The sequence below is a fragment of the Dasypus novemcinctus genome, chromosome 13, assembly GCF_030445035.2.
Source record: "Dasypus novemcinctus isolate mDasNov1 chromosome 13, mDasNov1.1.hap2, whole genome shotgun sequence".
Classification (NCBI taxonomy): Eukaryota; Metazoa; Chordata; class Mammalia; order Cingulata; family Dasypodidae; genus Dasypus; species Dasypus novemcinctus.
In genome coordinates, this window is record NC_080685.1 from 1,349,317 (window position 1) to 1,364,116 (window position 14,800).

The following is a 14,800-nucleotide window of genomic DNA, read 5'->3' on the forward strand; positions in this document are numbered from 1 at the left end:
GGGCTCCCCTACGCGGGGGACACCCTGCGTGGCACGGCACTCCTTGTGCCCATCAGCACTGCGCATGGGCCAGCTGCACACAGGTTAAGGAGGCCCGGGGTTTGAACCACAGACCTCCCATGTGGTAGATGGACGCCCTAACCACTGGGCCAAGTCCGCCGCTCCCCTCCCTTAAGTTTTGATATGTTGAGTTCTCATTTTCATTCATTCTAAGATATTCACTAATTTCTCTTGCAATTTTTTCTTTGACCTACTAAGAATGTGTTGTTTAAAAAAATAAGTAACAACAACAAAAGAACGTGTTGCTTGTTCTCCAAGCATTTGTGAATTTTTCCTTTTTCTGCCTATTAACTTCTAACTTTATTCCATTATGATCAGATAAAGTGCTTTTTATAACTTCAATCTCTTAAAAATTACTGAGATACGACTTAGGATGCAACATATGGTATATTCTGAAGAAAGATCCATGAGCACTTGAGAAGAATGTGTATCAGGCAAGTTTCAGGGGTTTAAGGCTCTATAGATGTCTGTTAGATCTAGTTCATATGCATTGTTCAAGCTTTTTCTTCATTTATCTTCTGTCCAGATATTCTATCCAATGTTGTGAGTGGTATGTTGAAGTCTCCAACTATTATTGGAGACATTCATTTCTCCTTTCAGTTTTGCCAGTGTGTGTCTCATGCATCTAGGTTAGGTGCATAAATACTTATTTTTGTTATTTCTTCTTGGTGAATTCCACCTTTTATTAATACATAATGGCCTTCTCCATCTCTTATAACAGTTTAACATTTAAAATACATTTTGTCTGATATTAAAATCACATTCCCAGATCTTTTTTGATTACTGTCTGTATGAAATATCTTTTTCCAATTATTTACTATCAGCCTGATTATGTCCTTACATCTAAGGTGAGTTTCTTTTAGAAAATAGATGGTACATCGTTTTTTATCCATTCTGTCAGTCTATGTCTTTACATGGGAAATCCCATCCATTCATGTTCAATGTTGTTACTGTAAAGGTCTTACTCACATCATCCGTTTCACCCCTTGGCTTTCCATTGTCATATCTTACGACTGTCTGTATTTTAACCCTTTTAGTTACCATTATTTACAATCTTCATTGTTCCATGCTTCTCCGCTCTTCTCGTCCTTATCTTTTCCTTTCAGGCTGCAGCATGCTCTTTAGCATCTCTTATAAATTAGACTTCTTTAGTGACAAACTCAGTTTTTGTTTTTGGAGACTTTAAACTCCTTTTCATTTCTAAAGGACAGTTTTGTCAGATAAATTCTTGGCTGGCAGTTTTTCTCTTTTAGTACCTTAAATACATCATACCACTGCCTTCCCACTACATATTTCTGATGAGATGGGCACTTAGTTGACTGAGCTTCCCTTCTTCATGATGCATCCACTGCTTTTCTCTTGCTGCTCTTAGAATCGTTTTTTTATCTCTAGCATTTGACTTTCTGAATAATAGTGGTCTTGGAGTAGGTCTATTCAGATTTACTCTTTCTGGGGTACCATGTCTTTTTTTTTTTAAGATTTATTTTTTATTTATTTCTCTTCACTTCCCCTTCTTCCCCGCCCCCCACTTGTCTCCTCTCTGTGTCCATTCGCTGTGTGTTCTTCTGTATCTGCTTGTATTCTTGTCAGCAGCACCCAGAATCTCTGTCTCTCTTTGTTGCCTCATCTTGTTGCATCAGCTCTCCATGTGTGCAGCGCCATTCCTGGGTAGGCTGCACTTTTCTCGCACTGGGGGGCTCTCCTTGAGGGGTGCACTCCTTGCATGTGGGGCTCCCCTACATGGGGGACACCCCTGTGGGGCACAGCACTCCTTGCGTGCATCAGCACTCTGTGTGTGCCAGCTCCACACAGGTCAGGAGGCCCGGGTTTTGAACCTTGGACCTCCCATGTGGTAGGTGGACATCCTATCCATTGGGCCAAATCCACTTCCCACTCTGTCCTTCTTGAATACTGATATTTATGTGTTTCATAAGGGTTGTAAAATTTTTAGTCATTACAACCTCAAATATTCTTTCTTCCCCTTTTCTGTTCTCCTGGGACACCTATAATGCATATGTTTCTGTGTTTTGCCCTATTATTATCATTAAATTCCCCGAAACCCTGTTCGATTTTTTGTCTCTCTCTGTTCTTCTGTCTTTTCAACTGCAGATGTTCTGTTCTCAATTTCACTTATTTGTTCTTTTGCCATTTCAAATTTGCTGTTATATGCCTCTAATGATTTTTTGTTCCTTTAGAAGGTACTGGGGATTGAACCCGGGACCTCACACATGCGAAGCAGGTGCTTCACCACTGAGCTACAACCTGCCCTGCTCTAATGTATTCCCCCACCCCAAGATGGCACCCTTGTCTGTTTGTGCATTGTTTGTGCTCATTGTTTGTACTTGTTGTCTACTCATCTTTTTGCTCAATGTGTGTTTTTCCTTTAGGAGGTCCTGGGAACTGAACCTGGGACCTCCCGTGTGGCAGGCAGGTGCTCAAACGTTTGAGCCACATCCACTCCCCGTTTGCTTTGTTTTTGCTTGTTATCGGCTCATTCTTTGCTCACTGCCTTGTTCATTGTTTTTTCTCATCTGCTTGTTATGTTTCTTCATTCTCTGCTTGTTTTTGTTTGATATCTGTTTGTTCTTTGTCTTCTTTAAGAACTGAACCAAGGACCCTCTCAAGAGGGAGATGGGTACTCAACTGCCTGAACCACATCTGCTTTTCATTCCCAGAAGTTCTGTTACATTTCTTTTGTAGGTTTTTAAATTGTTATTTATAATCGCAGTGTCATCTTAATATCCTTTAACTCTTTAGTCTTATTTTCCTTTAACTCATTAAATTGAAAAGCATATTTAAAAAATTACATGCCATAATCAAGTGGGTTTTATACCAGATATGCAAGGATGGTTCAAAATAAGAAAATCAATCAGTGTATACCAACACATTAACAAACTGAAGAAGAAAAATCACATGTGAGCATTTCAATTTCAGATTTCAAATATGAAATATCAATGTCAGCATCGAAAGATAGGAAGAGAAGGAAACCTCCTCATCCTGATACAAGGCATATATGAAAAACCCACAGCAAACATCACACTTAATGGTGAGGTGCGAAAGGCTAATCCTCTAAGATCTGGAACAAGACAAGGATGTCCACTGGAACCACTTTTATTTAACATTGTGTTACAAGTGCTTGCTAGAGCACTTAGGCAAGAAAAAGAAATAAAAGGCATCCAAATTGGAAAGGAAGAAGTAAAACTTTCCCTATTTGTAGGTGACATTATCCTAAAATGCTGGGATAGAAGAACAACAGACAAAAATCAGTAATGTTTCTTTACTCTAATAATGAGTATTCTGAGGAGGAAATCAAGAAAATAATCCCATTTACAATAGCAATTAAAGAATCAAATTTCTAAGAATAAACAACTAAAGATGCAATGTACCTGTACACAGAAAACTACACATTACTAAAAGAAAACAAGGAGGACCAAAATAAAAGGAAGGATGTTACATATTCATAGATTCAAAGACTACTAAACATCATTAAGATGTCAATTCTTTATTGATTTATAGATTCAACACAATCCCAATAAAAATTCAAAACCTTTTTTTATAGAATTGAAAAAAGCAAATCTCAACTTAATCTGGGAAAGTAGACTTGGCCCAATGGATAGGGCATCCACTTACCACATGGGAGGTCCGCGGTTCAAACCCCGGCCTCCATGACCTGTGTGGGGCTGGCCCACACGCAGTGCTGATGCGCCAAGGAGTGCCATGCCACGCAGGGGTGACCCCACGCACCCCTTGTGCCCCACGCACAAGGAGTGTGCCCTGTAAGGAGAGCTGCCCAAGAATGGCGCCGCACACATGGAGAGCTGACACAACAACATGATGACACAACAAAAAGAAACACAGATTCCCGGTGCCGCTGATAAGGATAGAAGTGGTCATAGAAGAACACACAGCGAATGGACACAGAGAGCAGACAACTGGCGGGCGGGGGGGGGGGGGGGGGGGGTGAATAAGTAAAAAAAATAAATCTTTAAAAAGAAAAACTTAATCTGGAAGGGGAAAGGGTCCCAAAAGCTAAAAATATCTTGTCAAAAAAAAACAAAGTTGGAAGACTCATGCTATGGGACTTTAAAGCATACTACACAAAGCCACACTGTTCAAAAACTGCATGGTATTGGGACAAAGATACACATACTGACTAATGGAACCAAAGAGAGTTCAGAAATAGACCTTCACATCCATGGCAAACTGATATTCAGCAAGACTGCCAACTCTATTCAACTGGAACAGAACAGTGTCTTTAACAAATGGTGCTGGGAGAACTGGATATCCATATCCAAAAGAATGAAAGAGGATCCCTATCTGACATTCTATACAAAAATTAACTCAAGATGGATCAAAAACTTAAATATAAGAACCAGGACCATAAAGGTCATAGAAAATAATATACAGAAGTATCCATGGGATCTTGTAATAGCCAATATTTTCATGAACTTTATACCCAAAGCACAAGCAACAAAAGAAGAAAATAGATAAATGGTACTTCCTCAAAATTAACTTTTGTGCTTCAAAGGCATTTGTCAAGAAAGTGGAAAGACAGCCTTCTCAATGGGAGAAAATATTTGAAACCCACATATCTAATAAAGGACTAATATCTACCATATATAAAGAAATCCTACAACTCAATCATAAAAAAGACAAACAACCCATTTAAAAAATGGGCAAGACACTCTGACAAGACACTTTTCTAAAGAGGATATACAGATGGTTACAAAGCCCATGAAAAAATGCTCAACATCACTAGCTAGTAGGGAAATACAAATCGAAATTACAATGAGATACCATTTAACTTATTAATGAAGTACTAGACGGGCTGTCATTTTTCAAAAAAACAAACCAGAAATGTGTAAATGCTGGAGAGGAAGTGGAAAAAAGGAACACTCATTCACTGCTGGTGGGAATGTAAAATTGTGCAGCCACTCTGGAGGACATTTTGGTGGTTCCTCAGGAAGTTAAATATAGAATTGCCATATGATCCAGCAATCCCACTACAAGGTATATACCCAGAAGAATTAAAAGCAGGGACATGAATAGATATATGTAGACCAATGTTCACAACGGCATTATTCACAATTGTCAAAAGATGGAAGCAACCAAAATGCCCATCAACAGATGAATGGATAAATAAAATGTGAAATATACATACAAGGGAATATTATTCAGGTATAAAAAGGAATGAAAGTTTTGACATGCAACAACATCGATGAACCTTTTTTTTTTTTTTTTAAGATTTATTTTTATTTATTTAATTCCCCTCCCCTCCCCCGGTTGTCTGTTTTCTGTGTCTTTTTGCTGCATCTTGTTTCTTTGTCCGCTTCTGTTGTCGTCAGCGGCACGGGAAGTGTGGGCGGCGCCATTCCTCGGCAGGCTGCTCCCTCCTTCGCGCTGGGCGGCTCTCCTTATGGGTGCACTCCTTGCACATGGGGCTCCCCTATGTGGGGGACACCCCTGTGCAGCACGGCACTCCTTGCGCGCATCAGCACTGCGCATGGGCCAGCTCCACACGGGTCAAGGAGGCCCGGGGCTTGAACCGCGGACCTCCCATGTGGTAGACGGACGCCCTAACCACTGGGCCAAAGTCCGTTTCCCAACATCGATGAACCTTAAGGACCTTATGTTGAGGAAATAAGCCAGACACAAAAGGACAAATATTGCATGATCTCACGATACGACTAAGGATAGTGAGCAGACTCACAAAGGTAGAGTCTGGAAGATAGGTTGCTTGAAGATAGAAGGGGAGTATAGATTGGTGAGCTGATACTTAATCTGTGCAGAATTTATAATTTGGTTGAACATAATGGTTTGGAATTGGAAGGAGATGACAGGGGCACAGCAATCTAAGTGTAATTAATAGTGCTTAAGTGTTAGTGTGAACATGGTTGAAAGGGGATGTTTTGGCCCTTCCATAAGGCTAGAAGGAAAGCTAAAAGGTAGAAGAGGTGCTGTAAAACTCAGTGAATTTTGGGGTGGACGAGGACTATAGCTAAGAATATAAACATGGGAAGCAGATGTGGCTCAATGATACAGCATCCGCCTACCATATGGAGGGTCCAGGGTTCAACACCCAGGGCCTCCTGACCTGTGCGGTGAGCTGGTCCACATGAAGTGCTACTGCACGCAGGGAGCACTGTGCCACACAGGGGTGCCGCACTTAGGGGTGCCCCACATGCAAGGAGCGAGCCCTGCAAGGAGAGCCTCCCCGCATGAAAAAAGCACAGCCCACTCAGGAGTGGCGCCACACACAAGGAGAGCTGACACAGCAAGATGATGCAACAAAAAAGAGGCAGTTTCCCAGTGCTGTCCAACAATGCAAGCAGACACAGAACACACAGTGAATGGACACAGCAGACAACAGGGGGGAAGGGGAGAGAAATAAATAAATCTTTAAAAATGGTGCAGCAGTGCTCCAAAATGTATTCAACAGGTGCACTGAATGTGCCACGATGATGGAAGAGGTTGTTGATGTGGGAGGAGTGGGGTGGGGGGATAGGGGGTATATAGGGATAAGAAGAAAAATAAATAAACAAACTAAGAATGTTCTTTCAGGATCTATAACAAAGGTCCATCAGCAGTATAGGGTGTTGACAATGGGGTCATATATGGGGAAAATGTACCTAAAACATACTTATATGGGATATGAATGTGTTCATGTTGCTATATGTATGTTTTCTCAAAAGATAGAGGCCCACAGAGAGGTGAACAAAATATTAAATTTCCTTCCTGGGGGTGCCCTGCTACTTTCTCAAATAAAATGGCAAATATCTCTGGAATATATAAGCCATGCCTAAGAAAAGAAAACAGGTCTATACACCAAGTCCTTGACCTTAATGTTTGTATGTATGAACCTTATTCTTGTAAAAATGAAACTTTGCCTAATACAATTAATGCCTAAGAGTTACCTCCTGAAAAACTCCTTGTTACTCAAATGTGGCCTCTCTCTGAGCAAAAGTCTACCAATAAACTCACTACCTGCCCCTGAACATGGAACATGACTCCCAGAGATGAGCCTCCCTGGCATCAAGGAATTATTACCAAATAGCAATCAACGACGCATTTGGTAAAAGAACTTGGCCAAAAGGGGAAAACATTAAATACAAAAGAGTTTTTATGGCTAAGAGATTTCAAAATGACTTGGGAGGTCATTCCAGAGGTTATGCTTATGCATGGATCAAGGCAGAAATCACGATGGTGGACTTGGCCCAGTGGTTAGGGCATCCGTCTACCACATGGGAGGTCCATGGTTCAAACCCCGGGCCTCCTTGACCCGTGTGCAGCTGGCCCATGCGCAGTGCTGATGTGTGCAAGGAGTGCCCTGCCACGCAGGGGTGTCCCCCGCGTAGGGGAGCCCCACGTGCAAGGAGTGTGCCCCATAAGGAGAGCCGCCCAGTGCGAAAGAACGTGCAGCCTGCCCAGGAATGGTGCCACCCACATGGAGAAGTGACACAACAAGATGACGCAACAAAAAGAAACACAGATTCCCATGCCGCTCACAACAATAGAAGCAGACAAAGATGACGCAGCAAATAGACACAGAGAACAGACAACCGGGGTGGGGGGGGCAAGGGGCAAGGGGAAATAAATAAATAAATAAATAAATCTTTTTTAAAAAAGGCAGAAATCACGAACTGTCACTGTAAACAAAGTCTCAAATAACGCTGCTCTTGAGGGTTCCAGAGACATCTGGACACTACAGGCAAGGCACACAACTCCTTGAAATCAGCAAGGTAAAACCCAGTTGGTGGGTCTTACCTTGGAATATATGAAAATCTATTTCCCCAATGTAACAGAATTAGACTGTTTTATAATTTCCCTACACATGATTCTTCTACCTTTTTGGTGTGGCTAACACCTATTCTGCAGTTCATCAGATTCACCCAGGACAACTAACAAAATGATGATAATGGACAACCCCCATCCCAAAAAACAAAGAATATCTACATCTATAAGTGAAACAGTTCCTTCCATCTGTCCCATAAGAGCTAAGCCCCCTCTGAATCTCAAGCAAAGCGGCATCACCATCCCCAAATCCTCAAGGCTGAGGAATGAACAAACATAAGGGGGAAATGCAACCATGGACAAAGTAAACTCATTAATGGAATGAGTAATGGAGTAATGGAAGAACACGTAACATTAATATACAGACAGTGGTTATTAAAGGTTCTGCAGGGAGGGGGAGGAAAGAATAGGTGGAACATTGGGCATTTTTAGCCACAAATGTAAACTATAGACCTTGGTTAGTAGCAATGCTTCAATATTTATACATCAATTGTAATAAATGTACGACAATACTGTAAGATGTTATTAACAGGGGAAGATGTGGGAGGGGGGGTGTGGTATATGGGAATCCCTTATACTTTCATATAACTTTTCTGTAATCTAAAACCCTTTTAAAAATAAACTTTATTACATATATATAAATAAAAAAATAGAAGTATGTTGTTCGATTTCTATTCAAACAAACAAGAAGCCTCAAACAAGAGTGCTCCTTATTGCCCTACGACATCTGGTCATCAGAGGCAGGGTCACAGCACCATGAAATTAACACCCCTTCAGTGGGCCCTATCAGGGATACATGATAATCTATTTCTCCAATGTAACACAGTTACTACCATTTATAATACCCCTAATCATGATTCTTCTACTCCTTTTATTTGAATGTGTAATTTTCAGTGTACCTGTCAATTCTAAATCTTTGGACTGTTCAAATGCCGGTTGAACTCTGCAACCCAGCAGAGTAGCAGACAACTCCTGCTGTCTGGTTCTTTGGGTCCCATCCCCCAAAATAGGGAGTATTTGCAGCTGTGGACAGGATAATTCCTTCCACCTGACCCCTCTCAGCTGGGGCTATTGGGACAGAAGTCACCCCAAGTCCCTTGGGAATGAACAATTGGTGGTAGGGTGTGACTGCAGGACCAAAGTAGATTAGCTGTTACTATGGATGCTATCTTGCATTGGTGGAAGAACTTCTAACATTGATATGAAATAAAATAGTGGTTGTAAGTGGTTCAGAAGCGGGTGGGGAGTGAATTGGTGGAATAGAGCCTATTTGGGCAGTAAGATTCTTTTGTATAATTGCTGCAATGATGGATGTATGACGTAATGCATTAGTCAAGTCCTATGGAAGTAGACAACACAAAGTGTACACCATAATGTAAACCACAGACTTTGGTTAGTAGCAGTCCGTCAATATTGGTTCATCAGCTGTAACAAATATACCACACTAACCTAAGATGCCAATAATAGGAGTAGCTATGTGAGTAGCACTGGGATTACATGGAATTCCATATACTTTTGGTGTACTTTTTGGAAACGTAAACCTAAAACATTTATTTAAAAACTTTAAAAAAAAGTACAATGAGATATTTCACACCTAACAGAAAACAACAGTAACAACAAACTACAAGTGCTGGAGAGGATATAGAGAAAGAGGATCACTCTTTTACTGTTGGTGTAGAATGGTGCGACCTCTGTGGGAGACAGTTTGGCAGTGCCTCAAGAAGCTGAATATAGAACTGTTGTATGATCCAGCAATCCCAGTACTGGGCATATACTCAGAAGAAGTGAAAACAAGGATGCAAAGAGTTACATACACACTGATGTTCCTAACAGCATTATTCACGATTGCTGAGAGGTAGATAAGTGTCTGTCATCCAATGGATGGATGAACAAAATGTGGTATGTATACACACACACAATGGAATACTATTCAGCTGTAAGGAGAAATGACCTGGGGAAGTATATGACAGCACTGAGAAACCTTGAGGCTATTATGTTGAGTGAAATAAACCAGACACAAAAGGACAAACATTATATGGTCTCACTGATGTGAACTAAAGAAACATGATAAGTAAACTACGGAGTTAAACTAGAGTACAGGTGTGTAGGAGATAGAACGTGGGTTGAGGAGGGGCAGCTGATGCTGACTGCATACAGAACATCTGATAAGGCTGATTATAAATATGTGGTAGAAGAAGAGTTGATGATAGCAAGTTATGAGTATAACAAACACTGTCAATTTATAAATGTGATGGTGGCTGAAAAGGGTAGTCTAAGGGGGTTAATGTTCGTTGAAAGACAGCTAGAGGATAATCTAGGAACTGTATAACAGTGATTTTGGTCATAGATAAGGATTGTGATTAATAATATAAATATAAGAATTTTCTTCTACTACAAGGTCTTAAGAATATGATGATACACAGGAAAAATACAACTAATTTAACAGTAAGTATTAAAATATTTTTGGAGCAAAGGCAAAGACGATACTCTATCAAAGAATATGGGGTCCACTTTCATAAGCTATGACTATGATTAGGCATTATTTTTCTTCATTTCCTTCATTAACTTTGGTCATGTCATTTAACCAATCTGTGCTCATTTATGTGTTTTTCTGAACACTGGAGAAACAATTGAGTTTGTTTTTAGGATTAAATGAGATATATGTGCCTAGAGACAATTTTGAAAGCAATGCTTCCATAATTTGTTAAGCTGCCTTTTGCCTGTTATTTTATATTTTGAAGATCAAAAACTAAAGTTTACTTTTTAAAAAAAGCTCCTAGAGCTAATAAATGAATTCATCAAAGTGGCAGGGTACAAGAAAAACACAAAAAAAATCAGTAGTGTTTCTATACACACGTACACAGGTAATGAGCAAATTGAGAAGGAAATCAAGAAAAAAATGCCATTTGCAACTAAAAGAATCAAATATTTAAGAGTAAATTTAACTAAGGATGTAAAGGACTTATACATGAAACACTACCAAACATTGCTAAAAGACATCAAAGAAGATCTAAATAAATGACAGGACATGTCACGCTCATGGATTGGAAGATGAAATATTTTAAAGATAATTTACAGATTCAACGTAATCACATTCAAAACTTAAACAGCCTTCTTTGCAGAAATGGAAAAGCCAATTATCAAATTTATTTGGAAGGGTAAGGATCTCTAAATAGCCAAAAATATCTTCAAAAAGAAGAAAGAAGTTGGAGGACTCACACTTCCTGACATTACAGCATATTACAAAGCTACGTGGTCAAAACAGTATGATATTAGCACAAGGACAGACATAAAAACCAGTGGAATTGAACTAAAAGTTCAGAAAGAGACACATCTATGGCCAACTGATTTTTTAGAAGGCTTCCAAGTCCACTCAACTGGGAAACAATAGTGTCTTCAGCAAATGATGCTAGGAGAATGGGATGTCCATAATGCAGTAGCAGTTTGACATAGTTATGAATTCCAAAAACAGACATTGGGTTATGTTTATAATCTGGTCTGTACCTGGGCGTGACTGAGTTATGATTAGGGCTTTTATTGGGCCACATCATTAGGGCATGGAGTTCCCACCCCTTGGTGGGTGGGGAGTCACAGGTAAAAGGCATGGCAAAAGACAGAGTTGAGGTTCTTAATGTTGGAGTTTTGATGTTGGAGTTTGAGGCTGAAGTCTTCAGCTGGAGCCCCAAGGAAAGAGACAGAGCTGTTCAGCTGATAGTCTACAGCTGACCTTGTAGAGAGAGGCAAAGCTTAGAGAGCCTCATAGTCTAAAGCTGACCTTGTAGAGGAAACAGAGGAGCTGAGCCCAGAGGAACCCAGGAAGCCTGAACCCTGGCAGACATTGGCAGCCATCTTGCTCCAACACATGAAAATAGACTTTGATGAGGGAAGTAACTTACGCTTTTATGGCCTGGTATCTGCAAGCTCCTACCCCAAATAAATACCCTTTATATAAACCAACCAATTTCTGATATTTTGCATTAGCACCCCATTGGCTGACTAATACAATACCATCTATAAAAACTAACTCAAAATGGATCAAAGACATAAATACAAAAACCAGTATCATGAAACTCCTAAAGAAAATGTAGAGAAGCATCTTCAGGATCTTGTGTTAGATAATGGTTTCTTTGACTTTACACCCAAAGAACAAGAAACAATAGAAAAAATAAATAGGACCTTCTCAAAACTAAAATCTTTTGTGCATCAAGAGACTTTGTCACAAAAATGAAAAGATAACCTACTCAATGGGAGAAAATATTTGGAAACCACATATCCAAGAAGGGTTTTAATATCCAGAATATACAAAGAAATCCTACACCTTAACAATAGAAAAGCTCAATTAAAAAATGGGCAAAAGACTTGAATAGACATTTTTCCAAGAATATACAAAAATGACTAAAAAGCATACGAAAAGATTCTGTGACAGTGTGAAGCTGGGTGGACCCCAGAAAATCCTGTTCTTGAGCTAATCCACTCCTTTGCATGTGAACCTATTATAGGTGGGACGACTGATTAAACACATCAGTTAAGGGCCTGCAATTCGATTTCGGGACCCAGAGTGGGTCTTAATCCTCCTACAGGAGAGGTTTATAAACAGAGGAATAAAAAGCCGCAGACACAGGAAGAAAGCAGCAGAAACAGAGAGAAGCCTCCCAAAGTTGAAATCAACAAAACTGGGAGAAAGAAAGGTCTCAGGTGGAGCAGCCCAGAGTTGAACCAATGAGGATTGAGGAGAGAAGAGGGAGCAGTCACACTGTGTGCCTGGTCACCCAGTGTGCCTGGTCACCCACAGCTGAGCTGTGGAGAATGTGAGCCTGGAGGAGAAGGCAGAGGCTGGCAGAGCTGCCAGTGTTCCTCGCCATGCACTAGCAGTCCAGGAGGCCAGCAGCCAACCTTCGGGGAGAGAGCTACACTTGATGCCTTGATTTGGACATTGTTACCAGCCTAAGCACTGTAAGCCTGTAAGTTAATAAATCTCTTCATATAAGTCAACTCATTTCTGGCATACTGCATCGGCAGCCTTTAGCAAACTAAGAAATTGGTAACAGCAGGGTGCGTGCTGCTATACAAATGCCAAAATGTTGGAACCGTTTTATAAATGGGCAAGGGGTAGACTCTGGAAGGATTACAAGATGCTTGATAGAAAAGGTGTGGATTGCTTTGAGTAGACTTGGTAAAAATATGGATGCCTTTTTAACAGTGAAAAAATATATATATATACCAAAGATACTTCTGTTGAAGCCTTAGATAGAAAAGACGAATGTGTCCTTGCAAACTGGAAGGCGACCCTTGTTTTAAAGTGACAGAGAACTTGGCAAAATTGATTCCTGATGTTAGATGGAGGGCTGAATTTGAAAGTGCATGAGATTTCCAAACTAAATGTGGAAAGTCCAGCTTGACTTCTACTTGCAGCTTCTGGTAAAATGTGAGAGGAATGGAATAAGCTGAGAATTGAAGTGCTGGGCACAAAGAAATCTGCTTTCAATTCTTTGGGGTGTACACCTAGGAGAGGGATTGTTGGGTCATATGGTAATTCTACACCTAGCTTTCTGAGGTACTACCAACCTGTCTTCCACAGCAGGTGCACCACTTTATTTTCCCACCAGCATTGAATGAGTGTTCCTATTTCTCCACATCCTCTCAAGCATCTGTAATTTTCTTTTTATTTAATAGTAGGCATTCTAGTAGGTGTGAAATGGTTTGCATTTCCCTAATAGGCAGTGTGGTTCAACAGGGACTTGAATGGATATATGCACACTGATGTTCACAGCGTATTCACAATTCCCAGAAGATGAATCAACCCAAGTGTCCATGAATAGATGAATGGATAAACAAGATGTGGTATACACATGACAGAATATAACTCAGCTGTAAAAAAGAAATAAATCCTGATACATATGAGAACATGAATGAACCTTGAAGACATTATGCTGAGGGAAATAAGTCAACTGCTCCTCTTAAAGTATCTCTTGGTGTCACTCTGAGGTCTCACCTCTACTTTTCCACTATAATTGCTATCATCGTCAGCAATGCCCCTCACATGGCTAAATTCAAGGTCATTATTTAGTCCTTAGCTTACTTGATTCAAACTTTTTTTGACATGTTAATACACTAACTTTGCTAGATCTTCCTCTTCTCCCAACTTCTAAAAGAAGAAAACCTGGAAGAGAAGAGAGACCAGCAGTAGCCACCATGTGCTTTGCCATGTGGCAGAAGAGCCAAGGATCACCAGCAGCTGGTCTCTGGGAAAAAAGCACCGCTGTGAGGTTGCCTTGTTTTGGGTATTTTCTAACCCATTCATGGTATTGCCTTTAAGCAGCCTAGGACACTAGAAGTCGTCTTGTCTGTATAATCATTCCTGGCCATCCTATATGTAACTTAATCTCCTCCCCTCCAATGCCTCAAAATCCCCATTCCCTGCTTTATTTTTCTTCTTGGAAATTATCCTTATTTAATGTATTTTTTATTTTACTTACATTGTTTATTGTCTTTCACCAAAACTAAAGAAAAACTCCATAACAGCATATTTTTTTGTTCACCACCACATTCCAAGTGCCTGAAACAGTGCCTAGCACACAGAAAGCCCTAAAATATTTTTGCTGAATGAATGAAAACACCAAACTAAATACACCCAGGTTTCTCATACAGGTTGAGAATGACAATCGTTATCCACTCTGTTGTCCAGAATCGAGATACCTGAGTATCACTGATAATCTCCCTGCTCCCTCACCTCACACCTCTGGTCATTATGTCCTCCAGGTTCTATCTTCTCAGCCCAGCTACTGCCCCACATCTTGACCATCACTGCCTGAGGTCCAGCCCCTCCATCTGTCACAGCTGAATTCTACCTCCAGCCTGCTCCTTCCGACCCATTCTCCACGTAGTAGAGAGAGAGATCTTTCAAAAATATAAACATAACCATATCATTTTCAATCAGAGACCTTAGGAT

At 40.4% G+C, this 14,800-nt stretch overlaps 1 protein-coding gene across 12 annotated transcripts in view; it reads right to left on the reverse strand.

The window, feature by feature from the left end:
• Positions 1 to 14,800, reverse strand: part of CDC42BPA (CDC42 binding protein kinase alpha) — a 382,935-nt gene that overhangs the window by 107,668 nt on the left and 260,467 nt on the right. The gene's annotated exons all lie outside the window — the stretch shown is intronic.